We start from the raw sequence: 27806 nt of genomic DNA, 5'->3' as shown, positions 1-27806 counted from the left end.
TTCAACAAAGTACTGAGTAAAAGGTTCTGAGTACATAAATATAAATACATCACATAAATGTGATATTTCAGTTTAAAATGTTTAATACATTTGCAAAAATGTCTAAAAAACTATTTTTGCTTTGTCATTATGGGTATTGTGTGTAGATTAATGAGGGGAACAACAATGTAATCAATTTCAGAATAAGGCTGTAACGTAGCAAAATGTGGAAAAAGTCAAGGGCTCTGAGTACTTTCTGGATACACAGTATGTCAATATAGCAAACCAGGCAACTAAAATAAACAATGTTTTTGGTTGGTTTCTAGCTTGTTAAAAGATGAAAATGGCACAGTGAAATGGCTACTCGCAAGGTGGAGTCTTTTATTTAGACAACAATTAACCATAATCCCAACTCATAACATTCCTACCTAGAATTAATCTACAGGTAGCTAAAGCTAACCAACTAGCTAAGTTCAATGTTAACTAGCTATCTAATATTAGGCTATAATTAGAAATGCAAATGGCTCTGAGATATGAATAAAATTACCACACAGATCATATATGTAATGCCAGCCAGCTAACGTTAGCTAGTGTGCAAAGCTGTCATCAAGGCAAAGGGTCACTATTTGAAGAATCTCAAATCTCAAATATATTTAGATTTGTTTAACACTTTTTTGCTTACTACATGATTCCATGTGTTATTTCATAGTTTTGCTGCCTTCACTATTATTCTACAATGTAGAAAAGAGTAAAAAATCTATGTCATTCTAGCATTCTAGTTTCTTTATTTCTATGTTTTCTATTTCTTTGTGTTTGGCCGGGTGTGGTTCTCAATCAGAGGCAGCTGTCTATCGTTGTCTCTGATTGAGAATCATACTTAGGTAGATTTTTTTCCCCCACCTGGGTTGGTGGGTAGTTGTTTTCTGTCTGCACCAGACAGAAGTGTTTAGTTTTGTTCCACTTTATTATTTTGTGTCAGTTTGAATAAATGATCATGAACACGTACCACGCTGCGCTTTGGTCCTCTTCTTCAGACGAGCGTTACAATAAAGGTGTTATAAAACTTTTGACCGGTAGTGTTTAATATCTGAAAATGTACAGTGTCAAGAAAAAGTATGTGAACCCTTTGGAATTATCTGGACTTCTGCATAAATTGGTCATATAATTTGATCTGATCTTCATCTAAGTCACAACAATAGACAAACACAGTCTGCTTAAACTAATAACACACAAACAATTATATGATTTCATGTCTTTATTGAACCCACCGTCTAAACATTCACAGTGCAGGGTGGGAAAAGTATGTAAACCCTTGGTTTTAATAACTGGTTGACCCTACATTGGCAGCAGTAACCTCCACCAAACATTTTCTGTAGTTGCGGATCAGACCTGCACAACGGTCAGGAGTAATTTTGGACCATTCCTCTTGACAAAACTGTTTCATCAATATTCTTGGGATGTCTGGTGTGAACCGCTCTCTTGAGGTCATGCCACAGCATCTCAATTGGGTTGAGGTCTTGACTCTGACTGGGCCACTCCCAGAAGGCATATCTTCTTCTGTTGAAGCCACTCTGTTGTTGATTTACTTCAGAATTTTGGGTCGTTGTCCTGTTGCATGACCCAACTTCTGTTGACCTTCAATTGCCTAACAATCTCCTGCAAAATGTCTTGATAAACTTGGGAATTAATTTTTTTCAGTCGATGATAGCAAGCTGTCCAAGCCCTGAGGCAGCAAGGCAGCTCCAAACTATGATGCTCCCTTCATCATACATTACAGTTGGGATGAGGTTTTGATGTTGGTGTGCTGTGCTGTGCCTTTTTTTTCTCCACACATATTGTGTGTTCCTTCTAAACAACTCAACTTTAGTTTCGTCTGTCCCCAGAATATTTTGCCAATAGCGCTGTGGAATATCCAGATGCTCTTTTGCGAACTTCAGGCATGCAGCAATGTTTTTTTTGGACAGCAGTGGCTTCTTCTGTGGTGTCCTCCCATGATCACCATTCTTGTTTAGTGTTTTATGTATCGTAGACTCGTCAGAGATGTTACCATGTTCGAGATTTCTTTAAGTCTTTAACTGACATTCTAAGATTCTTCTTAACCTCATTGAGCATTCTGCACTGTGCTCTTGCAGTCATCTTTGCAGGGCGGTCACTTCTAGGGAGAGTAGCAACAGTGCTGAACTTTCTCCATTTATAGACAATTTGTCTTACCGTGGACTGATGAATATCAAGGCTTTTAGTGATACTTTTGTAACCCTTTCCAACTTTATCCATGTCAACAATTCTTAATGTTAGGTCTTCTGAGATCTCTTTTGTTCGAGGCATGGTTCACATCAGGCAATGATTCTTGTGAATAGCAAACAAAACATGTTGTGAGTGTTTTTTATAAGGCAGGGCAGCTCTAACCAACATCTCCAATCTCGTTTCAATAATTGTACTTCAGGTTGCTGACTCCTGACTCCAATTAGCTTTTGGAGAAGTCATTAGCCTCGCAGTTCACATACTTTTTCCAACCTACCCTGTGAATATTTAAATGATATATTCAACATAGACAAGAAAAATACAATAACTTGTGTGTTTTAGTTTAAGCAGACTGTGTTTGTCTGTTGTTGTGACTTAGATGAAGATCAGATCTCATTTCATGACCAATTTATGCAGATATCCAGATAATTCCAAAGGTACTTTTTCTTTTGCTTTAGTGTAACTTAACATCTTCCAGTGTGAAGTAATTGTTAGCTTGGTAAACAATATTTTCATAGCAGCTTCCCCAAAACTGAAGGAAGGCTATAGGTTAGGGTGGGGTGGGCCCTATCCCAGCAGGCTATGGGGTACAGGTCCCGCAACGTGGCCCCGCAACTCTTTCTCGGTGTGATGACATGGATAGACCCATTTCCTCCTGGGGTCCTCAGGAAAGGACTGTTACGCCACATAGAAAGGAGCGGGGGTTCGGGCTAAGGGGTGGTTGGAGAGCTGGTATTCAAAGGGTGCCTTATGACTTCCTATCTCTAACACACGCACATGTGTAAAACCCACCCAAAGCCCCTGTCCCACTCAATCCACATAAACGAGAGAATCAGAAAGAGAGAAAAGAAAGAGAGATGAAGAAAGAGAGAGGGGTGGGGTAGAGGAAGATGCAGAGAGGAGTGCAGAAGTGCTCCGCACCCTATTGCCGAGGCATCTCAGCTCAAGCTGCTTCTCATTTAGTGCATTTGATGCATCCATTATTAAGCGCTCAACACAAATACGCACACACACAAAATGGTCTTAGTAGAGGCTGCCAGTTGTGCCCTGCCCTCTCCATCCACCACAGGAGCAAAAGGGAGATGTAAGGGTGGAGGGGTATTTGTTTGTGTTTAAGACCTTGTGCTGCGTGTGTGTTTATGGGTGTTTTTGTGGGTGTGATAGTGTGTGCTTGTTTGTGTGTGTGACAGTGTGTCTGCACATGAGTATGCGCTTGTACAGTACCATAAAAAAGATTGGACACACCCACTCACCTACTCAGGGTTTTTCTTTATTTGTACTATTTTCTACATTGTAGAATAATAGTGAAAACTTCAAAACTATGAAAAAACACAAATGGAAAGGGTGGCTACTTTGAAGAATCTCAAATAGAAAATATATTTTGATTTGTTTAACACTTTCTTGGTTATTTTTATGCTGTACAAGCGAAAACTCACGCGCAGACACACTGTCACACACACAAACAAGCATACACTGTCCCTCCACCCTTCCATGTATATTATTTCATAGTTTTGATGTCTTCACTATTATTCTACATTGTAGAAAACAGTACAAATAAAGAAAAATCCTGGAATAAGTAGGTGTGTCCAAACGTTTGACTGGTACTGTGTCTGTTAAACTGTGATCTTCCCCTGGTGTTGTGGTGAGCTTAATGGTTGCCCTCACTGCACCAGCTGCTGCCCACTCAAGGTGTCTTAATTTAGTAAATGAATGGGTATTTTAACCAATCCACACCGTGCCCGAGCCTGGGCCTAGTGCCACAGGAGGAGAGGAGAGGGAGAGGAAAGGAGAGGGCTGGCGGGTTGGCACGCAGCGCTGGCAGTACTCAAGTTCCTGATAGCTTTCAGTGGGCCCTTTGATGTGCTAGGCCCCCCCCACCCCGTCCCCCCGGCCTCCCCCTCTCAGGAAATTGCATTCTGTCCGCTGCCACAGCAGATAAATGAGGTGGGAGAAGGGGCTGCACACTGTCACCAGCCGACCTGGCCTGTCTCACACCGCTGCCTGCAGTGTGTTAGCAGTGTGTTAGCAGTGTGTTAGCAGTGTGCTAGCCGCGTGTTAGCTGTGTGTTAGCTGCGTGTTAGAAGTGTGTTAGCCGCGTGTTAGCCGCGTGTTAGCAGTGTGTTAGCCGTGTGTGCCTCCATCCGGCACCCACCGCCCTGCCTGGCCCAGACAGGACCACATAGAGGCTACACACACATACATACATACATACGTACATACACATTTAAACTCTCTCTCAGGCACACACAGGGCAACATGCGCACACAGACATATACACACATTTAAACACACACACTAACTAACGCACGTAAAGACATAAAAATATACACTCATACACATAAAAAAACAGTATAGAAATACAACATATAAGACCTAAATCATTTACAACACATCAGATGGACACCTAAGCATCTGAGGCTCTGATATTTTTTATTTTACCTTTATTTAACTCGGCAAGTCAGTTATGAACAAATTCTTATTTTCAATGACAGCCTAGGAACAGTGGGTTAACTGCCTGTTCTGGGGCAGAACGACAGATTTGTATCATGTAAGCTTGGGGGTTTGAACTTGCAACCTTCTGGTTACTAGTCCAACGCTCTAGCCACTAGGCTACCCTGCCACCCCATGATAGAGATAACTACTCGATGCTCTCAGCAATGACAACACGTCTTATCAAATTACATCAGAAACTAAAAGAGTGAGATTCCTGCTGTTGTTCCAAAGAGACCGTCTGTGAATGATGGGACTCAATTTGTCCAAAAGGGTTTGCTCACGCGATGGGGACCCCAATGGCACTTACGGGCAAGGATGGGACAATACTTACGGAAAGCTGTCCTGTGTGTGTGTGTGTGTGTGTGTGTGTGTGTGTGTGTGCGCGCGCGCGCGTGCGTGTGCGCGTGTGCGTGTGTGTGTGAGGTCATGTGTGTGTGAGATCATGGACACATGGAGTGAATGGCCTCAGCTAACAACTTTTGATTAATGCTACATGTAACAGGGCTGGTTCCTGCCTGAGAAATGACTAAGAGCCAAAGTGACATCAGCCCCAGTGGAACTCTATGGGGCTACTCCACCCTCACACTATACTGTAGGCTAGGAGACATTATGCTAGGAGCCTCCAGAAGGAGAAGCTAGAATACCATTAAACTCTAGCACATGGATGGACTGCTTCCTATGGCTCTATGGCATGTTAATGTCTCCATCTTCTCTCATATCATCCCTCAAACTTCAAATCAGGTATGCCCATGATCCTAGAGGTCAGTCTTTATGTGGCCTCTTCAGGACAGTAAAACAATGTGGGTGTGTTATGTGTGATCTAAAGGAGAGGTTTGTGTGAGACTCATGGGTTTGCGTCTATGATTGTGATTACTCTGGGCCTATACAGAGCCATGTGGGGATCTGGCCAATGAGAAATGTGTGCGAGCATATTTAGGTCCATGTTGATTCAGGAAAGTGTTGCTGTTGGTGGGAGTGATCCTGGACGTGGTGACTGAGGAGAGCAAGGACACCTTGTGGCCTTCTGACCCAGCACACACACACGCACACACCACACCATACATACCATACGCTCCCCATACCATCAGCATCCCCTCCATCCTCCCCTGAGCTGTAGCAGACCCTCCCCCCCTCAGAATCCCTGGGGTCCCTGATTGACAGGCCGTGAAGATACACCAACATAGTCTCCATTTAGCTCAAGTACCACATCACCACCACCTCCCTCTTACTCCTCTCCCCCCTCCTGCTCCCCCAACGTCCCACGAGAAAACACACTTGAGCCAAAGTGTTTCAGAGCAGGAAGTTTCCTGGGGAGAGAAGGTTTCGTTTCGGGTCAATGTGTACCGCTGCATCGGAGGGTGCTTTTGGGGAGGGTGGTGGTTAGGGGGAGGGGGGTAAAGGTCAGGACATGCAGAGAGGAGGGGAAGGGTGAGTGTTGGAATCTGCTGCACATTGGGGAGAAGAGAGCCATGACATTGGTGGGGTGTCTGGGCTGGAGGGAGGGAAAGTGGAGGGTGAGTGGGGGGGAAGTAGGGGTGTTTAGTCCTGAGAGGAAACATTAGCAAAGCGAGAAGGAAAAGCTGCCAAATTAACTTCTCACCCTTTCAATCACACCCCTGAGAGTTCCTGCCCACTTTACTTCTGCCGATCCGGCTCTGCTTTTTGAAGGGGGAGTGTTTCTTTTTTTCCTCTTTTTTTTCTTTTTTTGGGGTACCATGCCGGGGAGAGACATCACACCCTCAACTGATCCGAGCGAGGCCCTCTGACCCTAACCCCCCCAACCCCCGGCACCGTCCATGCACCCACTGGGCAACCGCAGACTACAAACAGAATCACCTTAGCCAATCTTCTGCAAGGACCTCCCTTTTACTTCTCCTTTCTGCCAATGAAAAGGTAGGGAAAGCCTCAAGCATGGCTGTCCATAGCCTCTGCCGAGTCCTCAACAACCGGATGTTCCGGTTTAAGGAGAAATAGAAAGAGAACCTGTGATGAGATGAGACTTCCGGTTTTGGAAGTTAACAAGGCGACACTCCATCTTAACTCCTCCTCCGCATTTACTGGATTGGTTGAACAGTGCAGAAGAGAACCTCCCCCGAGTGTTCTCATACCTTAGTAAATGAATACACTCCCAAACAAGAGCCAGTGAATCAGTCATGGGAGAGAATAGAGAAACACTTTCCTCTCAATGCATCTCACTATCCAAGAGAGAACATGCATTATAGTGTTTTGAAAAGATCACCAGATAGAACCAGAATAGCAGATGATTGGTCTGTTGTGACTGATGCTTTTTTCATGCATGTGCTCATGTACCAACAACATGGGCTGGAGAGCGGTAACACAACGTTTCAAACCTCCCTCCATAACCCCTCCCTTTCGTCTCCTCTCCCTGCCTCCCTCCGTACCCCTCCCTTCCTCTCTTCTCCTGTCCCTACCTCCTTCCAACATTCCTACACACAGGCACCTGGCTAATTTGTTTGTATTTGTGCATTTTCTGCCCTCCCTCCCTTTTTTTCCCCTTCTTCTAAAAATTTATATTTTATACGTAACAGATTAGGTGCTTGGTTCCTCCTTCTCTTCCATTTCCCTTCGCATTTCAAGACAAATGTAACTTTTCTGGACGCTCTAAATCTGTTTAGGCACATTTAATAGTGTCAATTATTGTGGGGCCAGACAGGGGACTTTGGGTCTTTCTTTAGTCAGGGCCCTTAATAACATTGTGTGCAATGAGAAGCAGATGCTGACCCGCTTGGTGCCTTTGAAAGAAGATATTTGAGTAGCTCTGCTTCTAATTTATGAGCCCATTTCCACATCTGGAATTCTTTATAATTAAAACATAAACCCCAAAGTTCTACTTCCACCTGTCAAATGTTGAGAAGATGAACACATTAATGGGCTTCTCCGCCAATGGTGGAGTGGTGGTGGAGGTTTTCTTTTTGGGGGCGAGGAAGATGGAGGGGAGGTGGGGTAGAGGGTACAGTTGAAGAGGGGCCTTCTTTTGTGATTGTTTTTCTTTTTTTGCAGCAGCATATAGGGTCTGTGTCAATGCTTTGGGAGCTACAGTACACCCAGAAAGTTACAGATGCTCAGATCCCACAGGTCCCATAGGAAAACAGCCATGACACATTAATTCAGGGTTTTTCCCCCCAAAAAAAGGATCCCAAAAGGGCCTCTGTTTGGAAGATCAACTATACCCACAGAGAATTGGACAGCAACATGGACAGATGTTGATTCTAATACAGTTTGTCTTAAACCCGTACTTCACAAGCTTTAGTGCTGGGGGAGAAACATCAGTTGAGACAAAAGCATTCTGAACACTAACGGGACGGAAACAGAGATTTCCGATCTCACACTCAAAGATCCCGGAAACATCCCTGTTAAGCTTAACAGATTTGCTAACTCCTTTTATTAGCTACTAATGAAAGCAAAGAGATTGATTTGCCACGGCTGGTGAATAACATAATTGCTCATAATAGGGTTTGTTCCAACAGATCAATAGGAACCTAAAGAAGTTGGGAGTTCTGTCTGTGTGTGTGTGTGTATGTGTGTGTGTATGTCAAAGCGCTCAGACCTCAAAGCCTCTCAAACCTCAAGCCCACTTCATTAAATCGAATTAAGATCCAGCACCCAGAAGATTAATTTTCTTAGTCTTTGTCTTCTTTTATTTTTTTTATTTCTTTCACTTGCGCCCCCCCACCTCGTCCCCCCCTCACCTCTTCGGAGCATGAGACAAAAGCAGCTGTGAGAGAAGTTCTGGAGGAGGGAGAGGGAGCTGGCCAATGTTGAGCAGTGCAGCTCGTGCAGCTAATCCTACTGTGAGCAAGGGCATGTGGACAGCATTCCTGCTATTTTCTCCAGTATTACCTGATCACCGTAATTAAGTCTTCAGTGTTAACAGGGCAGCAGGGCCCGACCAGGGAGAGAGCTACTCTACTGCAGCTTCCTATGGCTACTGGAGGGGGGGGCTGTCTGAGCCAACACATACAGTACGCACACATACGTACTCACACACACACAACCCGGGCCTCCCTGCAAGAGTTAACCAAGCTCAGTTTAAGCATCAATTCAGTCAATCAATGTTTAGAATATGATATCATAATCTACTTCCAGGAAAATCCCTATACAGAATGCATCTGTTTCAACCAGTGAGGAGGGTCTTACAAGGAGCTGCCATGTTGCCATCAGCCGCAAAGCCCTCTCTTTCCCTCCTGGTAATACACACAGCAACCTCCACTACATTATACTGTCAGCTGTTAAGGGGGAGCTACAATATGCGCAGGTGTGAGGCAGTTAAAACCAGACCAAAGCCAGTTCCCAACAACATAAAAATGTACAGCCTCAGAGCGGGGGGGGGGGGGGTCATGTTCAAAGTAAGGAGGTTGCACTGCAATTCTACAGCTTTTGTCATGAAGCCAAATTTCTGCCATGCCAGAGCTCCCCAGGTCAAGTATGTGCTGTTATTGTGAAGTGGAAATGTCTAGGAGCAACAACGGCTCAGCCTCAAAGTGGTAGGCTGAATGGAAGCAAGTCCCTGCAGCAATGTTCCAACATTAGTGGAAAGCCTTCCCAGAAGAGTGGAGGCTGTTATAGCAGCAAAGGGGGGACCAACTCTATATGAATGCCCATGATTTTGGAAAGAGTTGTTCCACAAGCAGGTGTCCACAAACTTTTGGTCATTTAGTGTATCTGGAGGTCCTGTCATGCCAAATAGTGTCCCCCTCTACTGTCACTATGGGATTCGAAGAGTTCTAGCTTCTCTTGCTGGGGCTGTTGCTAGAACCTGCAACATTCTGACCAGATTTTTTTTTTTCACCTTTATTTAACCAGGTAGGCTAGTTGAGAACAAGTTCTCATTTACAACTGCGACCTGGCCAAGATAAAGCATAGCAGTGTGAACAGACAACACAGAGTTACACATGGAGTAAACAATTAACAAGTCAATAACACAGTAGAAAAAAGGGGAGTCTATATACAATGTGTGCAAAAGGCATGAGGAGGTAGACGAATAATTACAATATTGCAGATTAACACTGGAGTGATAAATGGTCATGTACAGGTAGAGATATTGGTGTGCAAAAGAGCAGAAAAGTAAATAAATAAAAACTGTGGGGATGAGGTAGGTGAAAATGGGTGGGCTATTTACCAATAGATTATGTACAGCTGCAGCGATCGGTTAGCTGCTCAGATAGCTGATGTTTGAAGTTGGTGAGGGAGATAAAGGTCTCCAACTTCAGCGATTTTTGCAATTCGTTCCAGTCACAGGCAGCAGAGTACTGGAACGAAAGGCGGCCGAATGAGGTGTTGGCTTTAGGGATGATCAGTGAGATACACCTGCTGGAGCGCGTGCTACGGATGGGTGTTGCCATCGTGACCAGTGAACTGAGATAAGGCGGAGCTTTACCTAGCATGGCCTTGTAGACGACCTGGAGCCAGTGGGTCTTGCGACGAATATGTAGTGAGGGCCAGCCGACTAGAGCATACAAGTCGCAGTGGTGGGTAGTATAAGGTGCTTTAGTGACAAAACGGATGGCACTGTGATAAACTGCATCCAGTTTGCTGAGAAGAGTGTTGGAAGCAATTTTGTAGGTGACATCGCCGAAGTCGAGGATCGGTAGAATTACATAATGAACCAAAGTGTCAGTTTCTATGCTGGTTGCTTGGTTACCTCGTAGAGGTCGTGATAAAGGAGGACGCTGGTAGTTCTAGTTCTATTTCATCTCAGAAATGCGCGCTCAGTCCGCTTGAAATCATTACCTCAGAATTGCTCTCCAAGGAGGGTGATTTTGACGGTGACAACCTGCTGACTACCTGCTGCTTCAGAGGACCAAAACGACTGGAAAGAGAACACTATTTCTTTACTAAATATTTTTATTTTTTAAGAAAATAATTCAAGCTGTTTTAGATTGATTTTCTATTGACATTGCTAGCTAATTATTTACCTCAGCCAGACAGTTTTATTGAGCTAACGTTATCTAAGTTAGCTAGCTAACTGTTATTGTTGCTGCTTTCAGTTTATGTAGCATGCACTTTAATGGTATCCCTCGACGACATACTGTACTCGACAAGAGGCTGAAGGCACCACTGATCTCAACAAGAGGCTGAAGGCACCACTGATCTCGACAAGAGGCTGAAGGCACCACTGATCGCGACAAGAGGCTGAAGCCACCACTGACCTTGACAAGAGGCTGAATGCACCACTGACCTCGACAAGAGGCTGAAGGCACCACTGAACTCGACAAGAGGCTGAAGGCACCACTGAACTCGACAAGAGGCTGAAGGCACCACTGATCTCGACAAGAGGCTGAAGGCACCACTGAACTCGACAAGAGGCTGAAGGCACCACTGAACTCGACAAGAGGCTGAAGGCACCACTGACTTCAACAAGAGGCTAAAGGCACCACTGACTCGACAAGAGGCTGAAGGCACCACTGATCTCGACAAGAGGCTGAAGGCACCACTGAACTCGACAAGAGGCTGAAGGCACAACTGATCTCGACAAGAACCTGAAGGCAACACTGACTTCGACAAGAACCTGAAGGCACCACTGACCTCGACAAGAGGCTGAAGGCACCACTGACCTCGACAAAAGGCTGAAGACACCACTGATCTCGACAAGAGGCTGAAGACACCACTGAACTCAATCAGAGGCTGAAGACACCACTGAACTCGACAAGAGGCTGAAGGCACCACTGAACTCGACAAGAGGCTGAAGGCACCACTAACTTCGACAAGAGGCTAAAGGCACCACTGACTTCGACAAGAGGCTAAAGGCACCACCACTGACTCGACAAGAGGCTGAAGGCACCACTGATCTCGACAAGAGGCTGAAGGCACCACTGAACTCGACAAGAGGCTGAAGGCACCACTGTTCTCAACAAGAGGCTGAAGGCACCACTGAACTCGACAAGAGGCTGAAGGCACCACTGACTTCGACAAGAACCTGAAGGCAACACTGACTTCGACAAGAACCTGAAGGCACCACTGACCTCGACAAGAGGCTGAAGACACCACTGATCTAGACAAGAGGCTCAACATTCGTAGGGGGGCAGAGAAATTAACAATTCAAGGTAACATTAAGCAGTTAAGACGTGAGAGAAGGTAAGGAGGTGTCCCAGTGCAGGAGATGCGGCAAGCGTTTTCAGGTGTCTTGTTTGTCTCATGTGGTCAATGTGCGTGAATTTGTCTGTCCATCATCCGTCATCTGTTTTGTTTGATGTTTTCCCACCCTTGTTTTCACTGCTTGAATGGGGCACACCACCTCAAGACGGTAGGTATTTTACTATATTGCATCTTGTAGTATATTGTATGTTATTGTAAATAACTTTAATAACCTGTTATAATATTGTTTTACATTTGTATAAAGATGTGTTTTCTTGCAGACATTGGCTGTGAAGTTGGTAAGTTGTTTGGTAAGTATTGTAATGAAACAGCAGGGAGCAGGCCACCTCGAACCCTCAACCTTCTTGCCCGAAGTCCAGCGCGCTATCGACTGTGTCGCAGTGTGATTTCTGCTGCTTATAAACCCAGGGTGATACACTACTCTCTCCTTTCAGAGAGCACGTCTTCACGCTAGCTTGTGACTCTACGTCTTACAGGAACGTGCTCACCGACCAAGCACACTCCCTCCATATGAAATTCTGCATCTCGTGACTACTGATTGCCCAACTATCTGCCCACTCATCCCATCCCCACCTCCATCTCATTACATCATCTAAAGATACTGTTATTGTCATGTCATTATCTGCTAATAAAGTTTGATAGCCGTATCATACTGGGCACATAATATGTGAGATACACAGATGAACTAAAAACACTAGCACTGCAAACACTCAGAACAAAGAGAGCAGGAGTGCCTGGACTTCTCCCTCTTCAAGTCCACCTTCTGAGACTGCCTGTTGAGAACAAGTGATAGGCAGAACCTCCCAACCACACAGCACCCACCTCTTTATTCCACACACCAGAAAGTAGTATTTCAGTCTGATTGCCACGTGAGTGCTCAAAAAACAATCAGTCAAAATAAATTAATGACACAACTGTACCAAACAACGATCGAAGTTAATGTATTAAAATCTTAAATATTGCCAGGTTGGTTTTCACAGCTGTATCACAAGGTATTCATCATTGTAAATTGTAAAGTATCCTTTGATGGTATTTATTTGGTCCACATTATTCATTGTTGTATAATAGGACCTACAATAGATACATATATATTCAACCACAAGGGTGTACTAATGAGGTATGCGAGATAGAAAATTAATCACAATAGAGGACTACTGAAATTATATTATTTCAGTGTAGATAAGAGAAGGGCAAGTTCAAATACAAACATGACAGCCAGACGAACCAGTGTATGATGGATTTGCATATGATTTGGAGTGGAAATTAGCTGACTTCGTGATCTGTAAGGTAAGTAACTTTAATGTGTCAAGAAGATTACATATTTTCTTTGCCATTCATTCTTTGCCATTAAGACATGGATTTCATGTTGTAATGTTAACATGGTACCAAAAAGTAGTTAGAATTAATGTTTTCATTTTATTATCTAAACAAAACTTGTTTAAACAGTGAAATTGTCGCAGAAATCAGCCTTGTTTGCATAGCGATGATGAAAAGAAAGTAATTTAGGCTGTAATGATATCCAAAATTCTAATCATTAGGTCATCACACCGTTGATATAGCGATGGACGCTAATAGTTTATTGAATCCCATTGTGACATAGATGGGGACACTATTTGGCCCGGGGACATTATTTGGCACGACAGGCCCCCAACCCCAAAACGGTGGTCGGGGGCTCCAGTGCACGTGCCCTATATGCCCGTTCGGTAATCCGGCCCTGCAAGGGATATAGAGAGAGCTCGACACGGGAGGTAGAGAGAGAGAGCTCAACACGGGAGGTAGAGAGAGAGAGCTCGACACGGGAGGTAGAGAGAGAGAGCTCGACACGGGATGTAGAGAGAGAGAGAGAGAGCTCGACACGGGATGTAGAGAGAGAGAGAGCTCGACACGGGAGGTAGAGAGAGAGCTCGACACGGGAGGTAGAGAGAGAGAGCTCGACAGGGGAGGTAGAGAGAGAGAGAGCTCGACACGGGATGTAGAGAGAGAGAGAGAGAGAGAGAGAGAGCTCGACACGGGATGTAGAGAGAGAGAGAGAGCTCGACACGGGAGGAAGAGAGAGAGAGCTCAACACGGGAGGAAGAGAGAGAGAGAGAGAGTGCTCGACACAGTGGAGGTAGAGAGAGAGAGCTCGACACAGTGGAGATAGAGAGAGAGAGCTCGACACGGGATGTAGAGAGAGAGAGAGAGAGCTCGACACGGGAGGTAGAGAGAGAGAGCTCGACACGGGAGGTAGAGAGAGAGAGCTCGACATGGGAGGTAGAGAGAGAGAGCTCGATACGGGATGTAGAAGAGAGAGAGAGCTCGACACGGGAGGTAGAGAGAGAGAGAGAGCTCGACACAGTGGAGGTAGAAAGAAGGAGCTACAGAGAGTGTTCTCGACATGGGAGGTAGAGAGAGAGAGAGTGCTCGACACAGTGGAGGTAGAAAGAAAGAGCTAGAGAGAGTGTTCTCAACAGGGGAGGTAGAGAGAGAGACAAGGGCAACCAGTGAAGAACAAACACCATTGTAAATACAACCCATATTTATGTTTATTTATTTTCCCTTTTGTACTTTAACTATTTGCACATAATATCACATTTGAAATGTCTTTATTCTTTTGGATCTTAAGTGAGTGTAATGTTTCATGTTAATTTGTGTTGTTTATTTCACCTTTGTTCATTGTCTACTTCACTTGCATTGGCAATGTTGACATGTGTTTCCCATGCCAATAAAGCCCTTAACCTGTTGATGCTCTGGGGGCGCTATTTCATTTTTGGATGAAAAACGTTCCCGTTTTAAACAAGATATTTTGTCACAAAAAGATGCTCGACTATGCATATAATTGATAGCTTTCGAAAGAAAACACTCAGACGTGTCCAGAACTGCAAAGATATTTTCTGTGCGTGCCCTAGAACGTGAGCTTCAGGCAAAACCAAGATGAGACGGCATCCAGGAAATGAGCAGGATTTTTGAGGCTCTGTTTTCCATTGTCTCCTTATATGGCTGTGAATGCGAGAGGAATGAGCCTGCCCTTTCTGTCGTTTCCCCAAGGTGTCTGCAGCATTGTGACGTATTTGTAGGCAGATCATTGGAAGATTGACCATAAGAGACCACATTTACCAGGTGTCCGCCCGGTGTCCTGCGCCGAAATTGGTGCGCAAAACTCAGCTGCCAGTATTTTTCCATGGGATACAGAGAGGAAAGCAAGCTTCCACGAACTGCATATCAATGAAGAGATATGTGAAAAAACACCTTGAGGACTGATTCCAAACAACGTTTGCCATGTTTCGGTCGATATTATGTAGTTAATCCGGCAAAAGTTTTACGTTGTAGGTGACTGAATTTTCGGGTCGTTTCGGTAGCCAGACGCAATGTAGAAAACGGAACGATTTCTCCTACACACAGACGCTTTCAGGAAAAACTGCGCATTTGGTATGTAACTGAGAGTCTCCTCATTGAAAACATCAGAAGCTCTTCAAAGGTAAATGATTTTATTTATTTGGTTATCTGGTTTTTGTGGAAATGTTGCGTGCTAAATGCTACTCAAAATGCTATGCTAGCTTTGCATACTCTTACACAAATTAGTCAATTTCTATGGTTCAAAAGCATATTTTGAAAATCTGAGATGACAGTGTTGTTAAGGCTAAGCTTGAGAGCAGATGCATTATTTTCATTTTATTTGCGATTTTCAGAAATCGTTAACGTTGCGTTATGCTAATGAGCCTGAGGCTTCAGTCACGATCCCGGATCCGGGATGGGGAGTTCCAAGAGGTTAAACTGAAATATAATTGAATTGAATTGAGAAAGAGAGAAAGAGAGATATTAGCAAGAGCGTGCCCCACACAGGGAAGGACAGGAAGGACAGGAAATACATTTATATACAAGAAAAAATCATTTTCCCAAACACAGTGTGTCTAAACTCTGATGTCCAAACACCCAGCGCACCCCTTGACCTTCTGTCTGAGGACCAACTAGAGTCACCCAGCCACATAATAATACACACAGGCACAAACGACCTGAGAGCACAGCAGGAAAGGGTGGCGACAGCACTCGAGAGTGATTGAAAAAGCTTCTTCGACTTTCCCCAATGCACAAGTGGTTATATCCACCCTGCTACCATAGAGCGGGTAAACGCAAGTATTTCCCGTGACTGTGCCTCAAAACCAAATGTTTACATGGCCCACCACAGCATCCTGGACTTGAACAGCCTTTATGACTAGGTTCATCTATACAAGGCAGCAGTGTCCACCTTCGCCCGGACTCTAAAGGACATCGCTCTCAAACACAGCCCTGACACTTCACACAGCAGCAATAGATCAATAGACACTCCGCCAAGACCAGCGAGACACTCCCCAGACACTCCCCAGACCCCCCCCCCGGACCTACACATAGAGGACCCATACCGAGAGGACCTACAACCAGACCACAACACCACCAGCCACATCCATACCCCCACCCCAACCAATCAAAACCCCCCCGAAGTCAACCATGCCCACACCCCATTTAGGCCCCCTCAGATCAGACCTATTCCCCTCCTGCCCACCCCATGCACCCCAACACCGCCAAGAGGGCCTCAACATGGAAGTCACACATACGCCCAGGCCGTGAGCAGGCAAACAGGCCCAACCCCCACTCTTACACTAGCCCAAGCCAATGAGATTGTACCAGTTGCTCAGCAGGCTCTGCTCATACTTACACAGTGGAGCTAGAGAGAGTGTTCTCAACACGGGAGGTAGAGAGAGAGAGAGTGCTCGAGGCCAAACCACACGACCAACAACATTGGACACTTTATGGAACACAAAGCCTTCACTATCTCATCCTGGAATATCCAAGGCCTGAAGTCATCTGCCTTTGGCCTAAAGAGCAGGAACCTGGACTTCATCAAAGAAGTCAGAAATACAGACATTGTCATCCTACAAGAAACGTGGTATAGAGGAGATGGACCCACTGGTTGCCCTCTAGGTTACAGAGAGCTGGTTGTCCCATCCACCAAACTACCAGGTGTGAAACAAGGAAGGGACTCAGGGAGTATGCTAATTTGATATAGAGCATGCCTAACTCACTCCAATAAATTAATCAAAACAGGAACATTTTACATTTGGCTCGATATTTAAAAAGGAAATGATCTTAACAGAGGAAAATGTCCTCCTGTGTGCTACCTACATCCCCTCACTAGAATCCCCATATGTTAATGAAGACAGCTTCTCCATCCTGGAGGGGGAAATCAATCATTTCCAGGTCCAGGGACATGTACTGGTCCATGGCGATCTAAATGCCAGAACCAGACAAGAACCTGACATCCTCAGCACACAGGGGGACAAACACCTGTCTGAAGGTGACAGCATTCCCTCCCCCATATGCCCCGCTAGACACAACTATGACAACATAACCAACAAAAATGGGTCACAACTCCTGCAACTCTGTCGCACGCTGGGTATGTACATAGTCAATGTCAGGCTTCAAGGGGACTCCTATGGTAGGTACACCTATAGCTCATCTCTTGGCAGTAGTACTGTAGACTATTTTATCACTGACTTCAACCCAGAGTCTCTCAGAGGGTTCACAGTCAGTCCATTGACACCCCTATCAGATCACAGCATAACCACAGTCTACTTGAACAGAGCAATACTCAATCATGAGGTATCAAAGCCAAAGGAACTGAGTAATATTAAGAAATGCTATAGATGGAAGAATGTAGTGTGGAAACCTAACAAAAAACTATTAGGCAACAACAAATTCAATACCTTCTAGACAACTTCCTGGACTAAGCAGGTATCAAACCCTGACCTTAGAGATCCTTTTTATATCTCTATTTTGGTTTGGTCAGGGCGTGAGTTGGGGTGGGCATTCTATGTTTTATGTTTCTATGATTTTCTATTTCTATGTTTTGGCCGGGTATGGTTCTCATTCAGGGACAGCTGTCTATCGTTGCCTCTGATTGGGAACCACACTTAGGTATCCTTTTTCCCATCTGTGTTTGTGGGAGGTTAACTTTGTTTGATGGCACATAGCCTTAAGCGTCACAGTTAGTTTTGTATTGTTTATTGTTTTGTCGGCGTCATTTCTTAAATAAAGTAAAATGTACGCTCGCACAATTGGCCAAGCGTCGTCCGGGTTAGGGAGGGTTTGGCTGGTAGGGATATCCTTGTCTCATCGCGCACTAGTGACTCCTGAGGCGGGCCGGGCGCAGTGCACGGTCGCCAGGTCGCCAGGTGCACGGTGTTTCCTACAACACATTGGTGCGACTGGCTTCCGGGTTGGATGCGCGCTGTGTTAAGAAGCAGTGCGGCTTTGTTGGGTTTTGTTTCGGAGGACGCATGGCTTTTGACTTTCGTCTCTCCCGAGCCCGTACAGAGTTGTAGCGATGAGACAAGATAGTAACTACTAACAATTGGATACCACAAAATTGGGGAGAAAAGGGGTTAAAATAAAATATTTAAAAAATGTTAACAGTATATTTGACGTGTCAGCTTCTCTACTAATCTAAAGATTTCAAACAGAAACCCGAAGAAAATGAACAACAATGACAAATGGTTTGATGAAGAATGCAAAAACCTAAGAAAGAAATTGAGAAACCTGTCCAACCAAAAACATAGAGACCCAGAAAACCTGAGCCGTCACTGTTATGACTTCTATGAATGGTGGGTGGAGAAGTCAAGCGCAGAGAGCAGGTAGTTCCGTACGTGGGTCTTTTATTCCAATGACAGCGGAAAAACGGACATGCAAAACACAAGGAGGCATGAAACAACCCGTCCAAATAAACAGGACTAAAACTGTCTGGAAAAATAGAGATCACAATAATCAACCAACACTATAAAACAAAGAACAATATACAGAGGGCCTAGTGCCCTTAAAGAGCCTACAAACAAAACTAAACTCAAAACAAGTGTAACCAATTACACCCAACTAACAGAAACAAAAGGAAAGAGAATCGATGGCAGCTAGTAGGCCGGCGACGACGACCGCAGAGGGCCGCCCGAACAGGAAGAGGCACCATCTTCGGCGGGATTAGTGACAGTACCCCCACCCCTGACATGCGGCTCCCACATCGCGCCGACCCCAAGGACGACCCGGAGGACGACGCACGGGATGATCCGGGTGGAGGCGGTGGAAATCCCTCAAGAGGGGAGGATCTAAAATGTCCCTCCCCGGTACCCAGCACCTCTCCTCCGGACCGTACCCCTCCCAGTCCAAGAGGTACTGCAGGACCCTCACCCGGCGTCTCGAGTCCAGAATAGCTTGTACTGTGTACGCCGGGGACCCCTCGATGTCCAGAGGGGGCGGAGGGACTCCAGTACTTCACCTTCTTGTAGGGGACCAGCTACCACCGGCCTGAGGAGAGACACATGAAACGAGGGGTTAATGCGATAGTAAGAGGGAAGTTGCAATCTATAACACACCTTGTTTATCCTCCTCAGGACTTTAAATGGCTCCACACACTGCGGGCCCAGCTTCCGGCAGGGCAGGCGGAGGGGCAGGTTTCGGGTCGAGAGCCAGACCCTGTCCCCTGGTGTGAACACAGGGGCCTCACTGCGGTGGCGGTCAGCGCTCTTTTTCTGCCGTTCACTGGCCTGCCTGAGAGAATCCTGGCAGCTAGTCAGGTCTCTCTAGAGCGCTGTACCCACTCCTCCACCGCAGGAGCTTCGGTCTGACTCTGATGCCACGGAGCCAGGACCGGCTGGTAGCCCAGTATGCATTCGAATGGCGACATGTTCGTGGATGAGTGACAAAGTGAGTTCTGGGCCAACTCTGCCCACGGGACGTACCTCGCCCATTCTCCTGGCCGGTCCTGGCAATACGGCCTCAGAAACCTACCCACTTCCTGGTTTACTCTCTCCATCTGCCCATTACTTTTGGGGTGATAACCAGAGGTAAGGCTGACCGAGACCCCCAGACACTCCATAAACGCCCTCCAAAAACCCAGGAACGTGAACTGCGGACCTCAATCAGATACGATGTCCTCTGGAACCCCGTAGTGCCAGAAGACGTGGGTAAATAGAGCCTCAGCAGTCTGTAGGGCCGTAGGAAGACCAGGCAATGGGAGGAGACGGCAGGGCTTAGAGAACTGATCCACACCCCCAGAACGGTAGTGTTCCCCTGAGATGGGGGAAGATCAGTAAGAAAATCTACCGAGAGATGAGACCATGGCCGTTGTGGGACCGGGAGGGGTTGTAACTTCCCTCTAGGCAGATGCCTAGGAGCCTTACTCTGAGCGCATACCGAACAGGAAGAGACATAGAGCTTCACATCCTTAGCTAAGGTGGGCCACCAGTATTTCCCCTAAGATCCCGCACTGTCCTATCAATCCCCGGATGACCCGAAGAAGGTAGTGTGTGAGCCCACCGAATCAATTTATCACGGACACCAAGCAGCACGTACCTAAGACCGGTCGGACACTGTGAAGGCGCAGGTTCAACCCTCAACGCCCGCTCGATATCCGCGTCCACCTCCCATACCACCGGGGCCACCAGCCGAGAGGCTGGAAGGATGGGAGTGGGATCGATGGACCGGTCCTCGGTGTCATAGAGACGGGACAGCGCGTCGGCCTTAGTGTTAAGGGAATCTGGTCTATAAGAGATGGTAAATCTAAAGCGTGTAAAGAACATGGCCCACCTAGCCTGACGCGGATTCAGTCTCCTTGCTGCTCGAATATACTCCAGATTGCGGTGGTCAGTCCAGATGAGGAAAGGGTGTTTAGCCCCCTCTAGCCAGTGTCTCCACACCTTCAGGGCTTTTACCATAGCTAGTAACTCCCGGTCCCCCACATCATAGTTCCGCTCCGCCGGACCCAGCTTCTTGGAAAAGAAAGCGCAGGGACGGCGCTTCGGTGGCGTGCCCGGGTGCTATGACAGCACGGCTCCAACCCCAGCCTCGGACGCATCCACCTCCACTATGAACGCTAACGAAGGGTCCGGATGCGCCAACATGGGAGCTTCAATAAACAGCGCCTTCAACTGGTTGAAGGCTCCATCGGCCTCGACCGACCACCGTAGACGCACCGGCTCCCCCTTCAGCAGTGAGGTAATGGGCGCCGCCACTTGGCCAAAACTCCGGTAGTAATTGGCAAACCCTAAAAACCGCTGCACCTCCTTTACCGTGGTCGGAGTCGGCCAATTACGCACGGCGTTAACGCGGTCACACTCCATCACCACCCCCGAGGTGGAAATGCGATAACCCAGGAAGGAAACGGCTTGTTTGGAGAACACACATTTCTCAGCCTTGACGTATAGGTCATGCTCCAGCAGTCGCCCAAGGACCTTGCGCACCAGGGAGACATGAGTGGTACTACTGAGGTCCCGTTTTGTGAAGAAACGTGCTCCATGGAATGATTCCACCGCCGTAGCGATGAGAGGTAGCGGATAACTAAATCCCACTGTGTTCGAATTGAGACCTCGATAATTAATGCTCGGACGCAGTCCTCCCTCCTTTTTCCTCACAAAAAAGAAACTCGAGGAGACGGGTGACATGGAGGGCTGAATGTACCCCTGTCTCAGAGCTTCCGTGACATATGTCTCCATAGCCAACATCTCCTCCTGTGACAATGGGTACACATGACTCCGGGGAAGTGCAGCGTTCTCCTGGAGGTTAATCATGCAATCTCACCGTCGATGGGGTGGTAATTTGGTTGCCTTTTTCTTACTAAAAGCGATAGCCAAATCAGCATATTCTAGGGGAATGCGCACAGTGGAAACCTGGCCTGGACTCTCCACCGTCGTGGCACCAATGGAAACTCCTATACACCTACCTGAACACTCGTCTGACCACCCCTGATGAGCCCCCTGTCTCCAGGAAATGAGGGGATTGTGAATAGCTAGCCAGGGAACCCAGGTGAATCAATAAGGTAGAAACTAATCTGCTCCCTATGATCCCCCTGCGTTACCATGTCCAGCGGAATCCTGGCCTCCCTGACCAGCCCTGACCCTAACGGTCGGCTATCTAAGGAGTGCACGGGGAAAGGTGGGTCTATCTGCACCAACCGAATACCCAACTTATGGGCGAGTCCGCGATCCATAAAACTCCAAGCTGCGCCTGAATCAACTAGCGCCTTTTATTTATTTATTTTATTTCACCTTTATTTAACCAGGTAGGCTAGTTGAGGACAAGTTCTCATTTGCAACTGCGACCTGGCCTTATGCTGGAGAGAGGGGAAAAACGCAGGGGAAAAAATAAACAAAAACATGTGACCAACAGGGAGCTCTGGCTGAGTTTTGTGCCTACTCACCTGGGGTGGCCGAGAAGTGTTCCGCCTGCCAGCTTGACTCCCAGAGGGACTCCTCCAGCACCGGTCCGAAGTGTGTCCTCTCCGGCCACAGTAGGCGCAGGAGGAGCCTCCTCCTCCGGTCCCCCTAGATGCAGCTCCTCCCAACTCCATCGGAGTTGGAGCGGGAGGGCTGGAAGGTGGAATTGACAGGACCCCTTCTGAACGCCCGCGGGCAGCTAGCAGGTTGTCCAGTCGAATCGACATGTCTATAAGTTAATCGAGGGAGAGTGTGGTGTCCCGACAAGCTAGCTCCCGGCTTACGTCCTCCCGGAGGCTGCATCGGTAATGGTCCATCAGGGCCCTGTCATTCCACCCCGCACCAGCAGCCAGGGTCCGGAACTCCAACGCCAAGTCCTGCGCACTCCTCGTCTCCTGTCTGAGGTGGAACAGTTGCTCACCCGCCGCTTTGCCCTCTGGTGGGTGGTCAAACACAGCTCGTAAATGGCGGGTGAACTCCGGGTAGTGGTCCCGAGCCAAGTCTGGGCTGTTCCAGACAGCGTTGGCCCAGTCCAGGGCCCTACCCGACAAACAGGGGACGAGGAGGCTCACACTCTCCTCACCCGAGGGAGTCGGACGCACAGTAGCCAGGTAGAGCTTGAACTGGAGCAAAAATCCCTGGCACCCAGCCGCCGCTCCATCATACTCCCTCGGGGGGGAGAGACGCAATGTGCTGGACCCAGACGACGACGTAGGTGGAGTGGGTGGCGTCATCTTTTAGGGAGCTTGGGTAGACCAGTCCTCTCCCATTGCTCCATCCTCTCCATCATCTGGTCCATCACTGATCCGATCCGATGGAGGACAGCTGTATGATGATGGACACGCTCTTCCATAGTTGGTAGAGGGGTGGTCGCTGCTCCTGCTGACTCCATTCAGTTGTTGCGGGCTTTTGTTATGACTTCTATGAATGGTGGGTGGAGAAGTCAAGCGCAGAGAGCAGGTAGTTCCGTATGTGGATCTTTTATTCCAATGACAGCGGAAAAACGGACATGCAAAACACAAGGGTGCATTCTATCTAGATCCCGTTGTCCTAGAGCACACAAAAAAACTATGCATACCTTGGCCTAAACATCGGCGCCACAGGTAACTTCCACAAAGCTGTGAACGATCTGAGAGACAAGGCATTCTATGCAATCAAAAGGAACATAAAATTTGACATGTCAATTAGGATCTGGTTACAAATACTTGCATCAGTTATAGATCCCATTGCCCATTATGGTTGTGAGGTCTGGGGTCTGCTCACCAACCAATAATTCACAAAATGGGACAAACACCGAATTGAGACTCTGCATGAAGAATTCTGCACTGGTCAGGATGCTCTCGACACAGGGGAGGTAGAGAGAGAGAGAAAGACAGAGCTCGACACAGGAGAGGTAGAGAGAGAGAGAAAGACAGAGCTCGACACAGGGGAGGTCGAGAGAGAGAGAAAGACAGAGCTCGACACAGGAGAGGTAGAGAGAGAGAGAAAGACAGAGCTCGACACAGGGGAGGTAGAGAGAGAGAGAAAGACAGAGCTCGACACAGGGGAGGTAGAGAGAGAGAGAAAGACAGAGCTCGACACAGGAGAGGTAGAGAGAGAGAGAAAGACAGAGCTCGACACAGGGGAGGTCGAGAGAGAGAGAAAGACAGAGCTCGACACAGGAGAGGTAGCGAGAGAGAGAAAGACAGAGCTCGACACAGGAGAGGTAGCGAGAGAGAGAAAGACAGAGCTCGACACAGGGGAGGTCGAGAGAGAGAAAGACAGAGCTTGACACAGGTGAGTTAGAGAGAGAGAGAGAAAGAGACAGCTAGGGCAGAGAGAGGAGAGCCCCCTTTGTGGATCATTGGCAGATAATGGGCTCATTAGGGCAAATGTAGCTTAAAAGGCTCTCGCTCTCTAAACAAACAGAACAGGCGCTGAGGAGATGGACTTAAGGGCCAGACATGGAGAGAGAGATAATGAGCCCCCCCACCCGTCCCCCGCTCTGCTCTGCTCAGCTCAGCAGAGTGAGGCCTACCAACACGCTGCTGGCCTGCCCACTTCAAAACCCACACTATTATTCCATCTCTCATCAAGCCCCTGTTCCCTGTTTAGAGGCCAGCCAATCAATCTCCCCAGGCACTGCCCTTATAGACTCACACACTAACCCACCGCTGTCCCTCACAAACACACACAGATCACATACATCTGTACATGCACTGGTTCTATCTCACTCTCTTACTCAAACATCCCACTGTGCATAGATGTAATTTCACCGTCTTTTCCAGGTTGGTTCAACATAATTTCATTGAAATGACGTGGAAACAATGTTGATTCAATCAGTGTGTGCTCAGTGGGATGCTTGCTTGCTTTAGCTCTTTCTCTCCCCCTGTGATGTGTAGCTCTCCCTCTCTCTCCCTCTGGCTCGCTCTCTGCCGCTCTCTCTCGAGTAGTAGTCTGGTTTCCTAATAGGGGTGTAGAGTTGAAGTCAGAAGTTTACATACATCTTAGCCAAATACATTTAAACTCAGTGTTTCACAATTCCTGACATTTAACCCGAGTAAAAATAGTTTAAGGTCAGTTACGATCACCACTTGATGGTGATCGTATGATGATGTCAAGCAAAGAGTTTGAAGGTAGGCCATTAAATACATCCACAGGTGCACATCCAATTGACTCGAATGATGTCAATTAGCCTAACAGAAGCTTCTAAACATGACATAATTTTCTGGAATTTTCCAAGCTGTTTAAAGGCACAGTCAACTTAGTGTATGTAAACTTCTGACCCACTGGAATTGTGATACAGTGAATTATAAGTGAAATAATCTGTCTGTAAACAATTATTGGGGAAATGACTTGTGTCATGCACAAAGTAGATGTCCTAACCGACTTGCCAAAACTATAGTTTGTTTACAAGAAATGTGTGGAGTGGTTGAAAAACAAATTTTAATGACTCCAACGTAAGTGTATGTAAACTTACGCCTTGTATTATGTAGTCTGGTTTTCTAATGTGGGTGTGGTGTGTGGAGTATGTTACTAAGGACAGAGTACTTGAAAATAAAAGAGAGCCGCACACTCTAGGAGCTCAGATGCAAAAATGTAATTACCCATCAGGTATACCCTGATGGGGACAGCTTGGCTGTCGAAACGTTGGTAATTACATTTTTGCGTCTGAGCTCCTAGCGTGTGCGGCTCTCTTTTATTTTCAAGTTTTCTACTCCGCTAGCCAGCACCTTGTCTTAATAGGTGTGCGTTTCTTTTTCTACTAAGGACAGAGTAGCCATCTTGGATCATCTGGTAGAGTCAATGTGCGTACATACAGGTTAGTTGACGTAATTTGTAAAGTGATTATGCACAGATAATAGACAGCGAGTAGCAGCAGTGAAAAAAAGGGGGGGAGGGGGGTCAATGTAAATAGTCCAGGTGGCAATTTGAGTAATTGTTCAGCAGTCTTATGGCTTGGGGGTAGAAGCTGTTAAGGAGCCTTTTGGTCCTAGACTTGGCGCTCCGGTACCGCTTGCTGTGCGGTAGCAGAGAGAGCAGTCTATGACTTGGGTGACTGGAGGCTTTGACCATTTTTTGGGCCTTCCTCTGATACCGCCTAGTATGTAGGTCCTGGATGTCAGGAAGCTTGGCCCCAGTGATGTACTGGGCCATACGCATTACCCTCTGTAGCGCCTTACAGTCAGATGCCAAACAGTTGTCATACCAGGCAGTGCCGCAACCGGTCAGGATGCTCTCGATGGTGCAGCTGTAGAACTTTTTGAGGACCTGGGGACCCATGCCAAATCTTTTCAGTCTCCTGAGGGGGAAAAGGTGTCATACCCTCTTCACGACTGTCTTGGTGTGTTTGGACCATGATAGTTTGTTGGCGATGTGGACACCAAAGAATTTGAAACTCTCGACCCGCTCCACTTCAGCCCCATCGATGAGAATGGGGGCCTCTTCAGCCCTCATTTTTCCTATAGCCCACGATCAGCTCCATTGTCTTGCTCACATTGAGGGAGAGGTTGTTGTCCTAGCACCACACTGCCAGGTCTCTGACCACCTCCCTATAGGCTGTCTCATCATTGTCGGTTTCAGAGGAAGGTGTTTAGTCCCAGGATCCTTAGCTTAGTGATGAGCTTTGAGGGCACTATGGTGTTGAACGCAGAGCTGTAGTCAATGAACAGCATTCTCACATAGGTGTTTCTTTTGTCCAAGTAGGAAAGGGGCCAGTGTGGAGTGCGATTGAGATTGCATCATCTGTGGATCTGTTGGGGCGGTATGCGAATTGGAGTGGGTCTAAGGTTTCTGGGATGATGGTGTTGATGTGAGCCATGACCAGCCTTTCAAAGCACTTTATGGCTACTGGCGTGAGTGCTACGGGGTGGTAATCAGTCACCTCGTAAAAGTGGTTAACACACGACGTCATGCAATATTAATCACTCATGATGCTTAATAACTCAACACTGTCCTTTTCTCCCCTAAACCCTCCAAGGACCCATATTGCTCAAACCCTCACAAGAACACAAATAAAATGTTATTAAGTAGGCAGGATAAGAAAAAAAAAATTTGGTCTAAATCCAAAGCCTTCAAAACTTCTCATTGAGCAACAGGGAATTCAGTTGCTTTCATGAGCAATATGCAACCGAGTTGCGTTCATGAGCAATATGCAACCGAGTTGCGTTCATGAGCAATAGGCAACTGAGTTGCAATCAAAAGCAACAGGGAAGTGAGTTGCATTCATGAGCATCAGGCAACTGAGTTGCGTTCACAAGCACTAGAGAACTGAGTTGAGTTCACAAGCTACATAGAGAACCCTTTCTGCCCTCCTATTGCTTCAGTGGAAAAAGAAATCCTCTGAAGGTCCAAATTGATATTGTATGACATGTCATATGATTTATGTCGTCCATATACCCTTAAGGTACCATGTCTGTAAGCAATAACGAGGAGAATTTGTTTGTAATCAACTGGAGGAAACGTTACCACAGAGCAAGCCCATCCAACTATTCGAACTGCCATGAGATTTATTGTGAGAATAACTAAAGAGACTGCTGTTTCTCTGAGAAGCAGCCCGCATACCTTCCATCCAATACCTTCCCTACTCCCATTCCAGAATGTTAGCCTTTGTTTGCCTTTATTAATAGCAATATATTACGCTGGAAAAGCCCGGGAGTGCATTACAATCAAGAGACAGAGGAGCGCCGGGCAAAAAAATGGAGGCATTGTGAGGAGGCTGGGGTGGTTTCTGTTCATCTCCAGCTGCTTCTCTGCTCATCACGCTGTGAGCTAACATGAAACACACTCACGCTATACAGCCTCCTCTCTCTCACAAACATCTGTCAGCCATTAGGGACAGAGAGAGAGAGAGAGGATGGACTGAGAGCCTCTGTGGGGACTTGTGGTCCCATCTCTCAGGTCTGTCCTCTTGGGGGAGAAGGAGGGAGAGGGGGATAGGAGGGAGGAAGCTTGAGGAAGAGAGGACACAGGGGTGGAAGAGAGAGAGAGATAGATGGGGGGGGGGGGAGATTTGACCAACCATACTTTGAGCCACAGGTGGGTTTGAAAAGCACATACACTTGCCTACATCTCAAAGCATCATACAAGGGGGCTGCCAACACTGCCAACCTTTTCATTGAAAAAGCATGTAGGTTGCAAGACCGCTAGTCAGCGTTGCTCGACCCATTTAAGTAGCTATAGTTTTAACAGTGGATGCCTGAAATGAAGTTCCATAGGGGCATTTTTGGGGGTCCCCTGGCCATTTTGAAACAACATTCCAAGGCCGACTCTAGATGTCTCTCT

At 46.8% G+C, this 27806-nt stretch overlaps 1 long non-coding RNA gene across 1 annotated transcript in view; it reads right to left on the bottom strand.

Annotated features, from left to right (window-relative positions):
- Window positions 1–27806, bottom strand: part of LOC135508065 (uncharacterized) — a 59845-nt gene that overhangs the window by 30803 nt on the left and 1236 nt on the right. The gene's annotated exons all lie outside the window — the stretch shown is intronic.

Source organism: Oncorhynchus masou, chromosome 21, assembly GCF_036934945.1.
Source record: "Oncorhynchus masou masou isolate Uvic2021 chromosome 21, UVic_Omas_1.1, whole genome shotgun sequence".
NCBI lineage: Eukaryota > Metazoa > Chordata > Actinopteri > Salmoniformes > Salmonidae > Oncorhynchus > Oncorhynchus masou.
The sequence above is the reverse complement of the archived record's forward strand: the minus strand, read 5'-3'. Positions and strand labels throughout refer to the sequence as shown.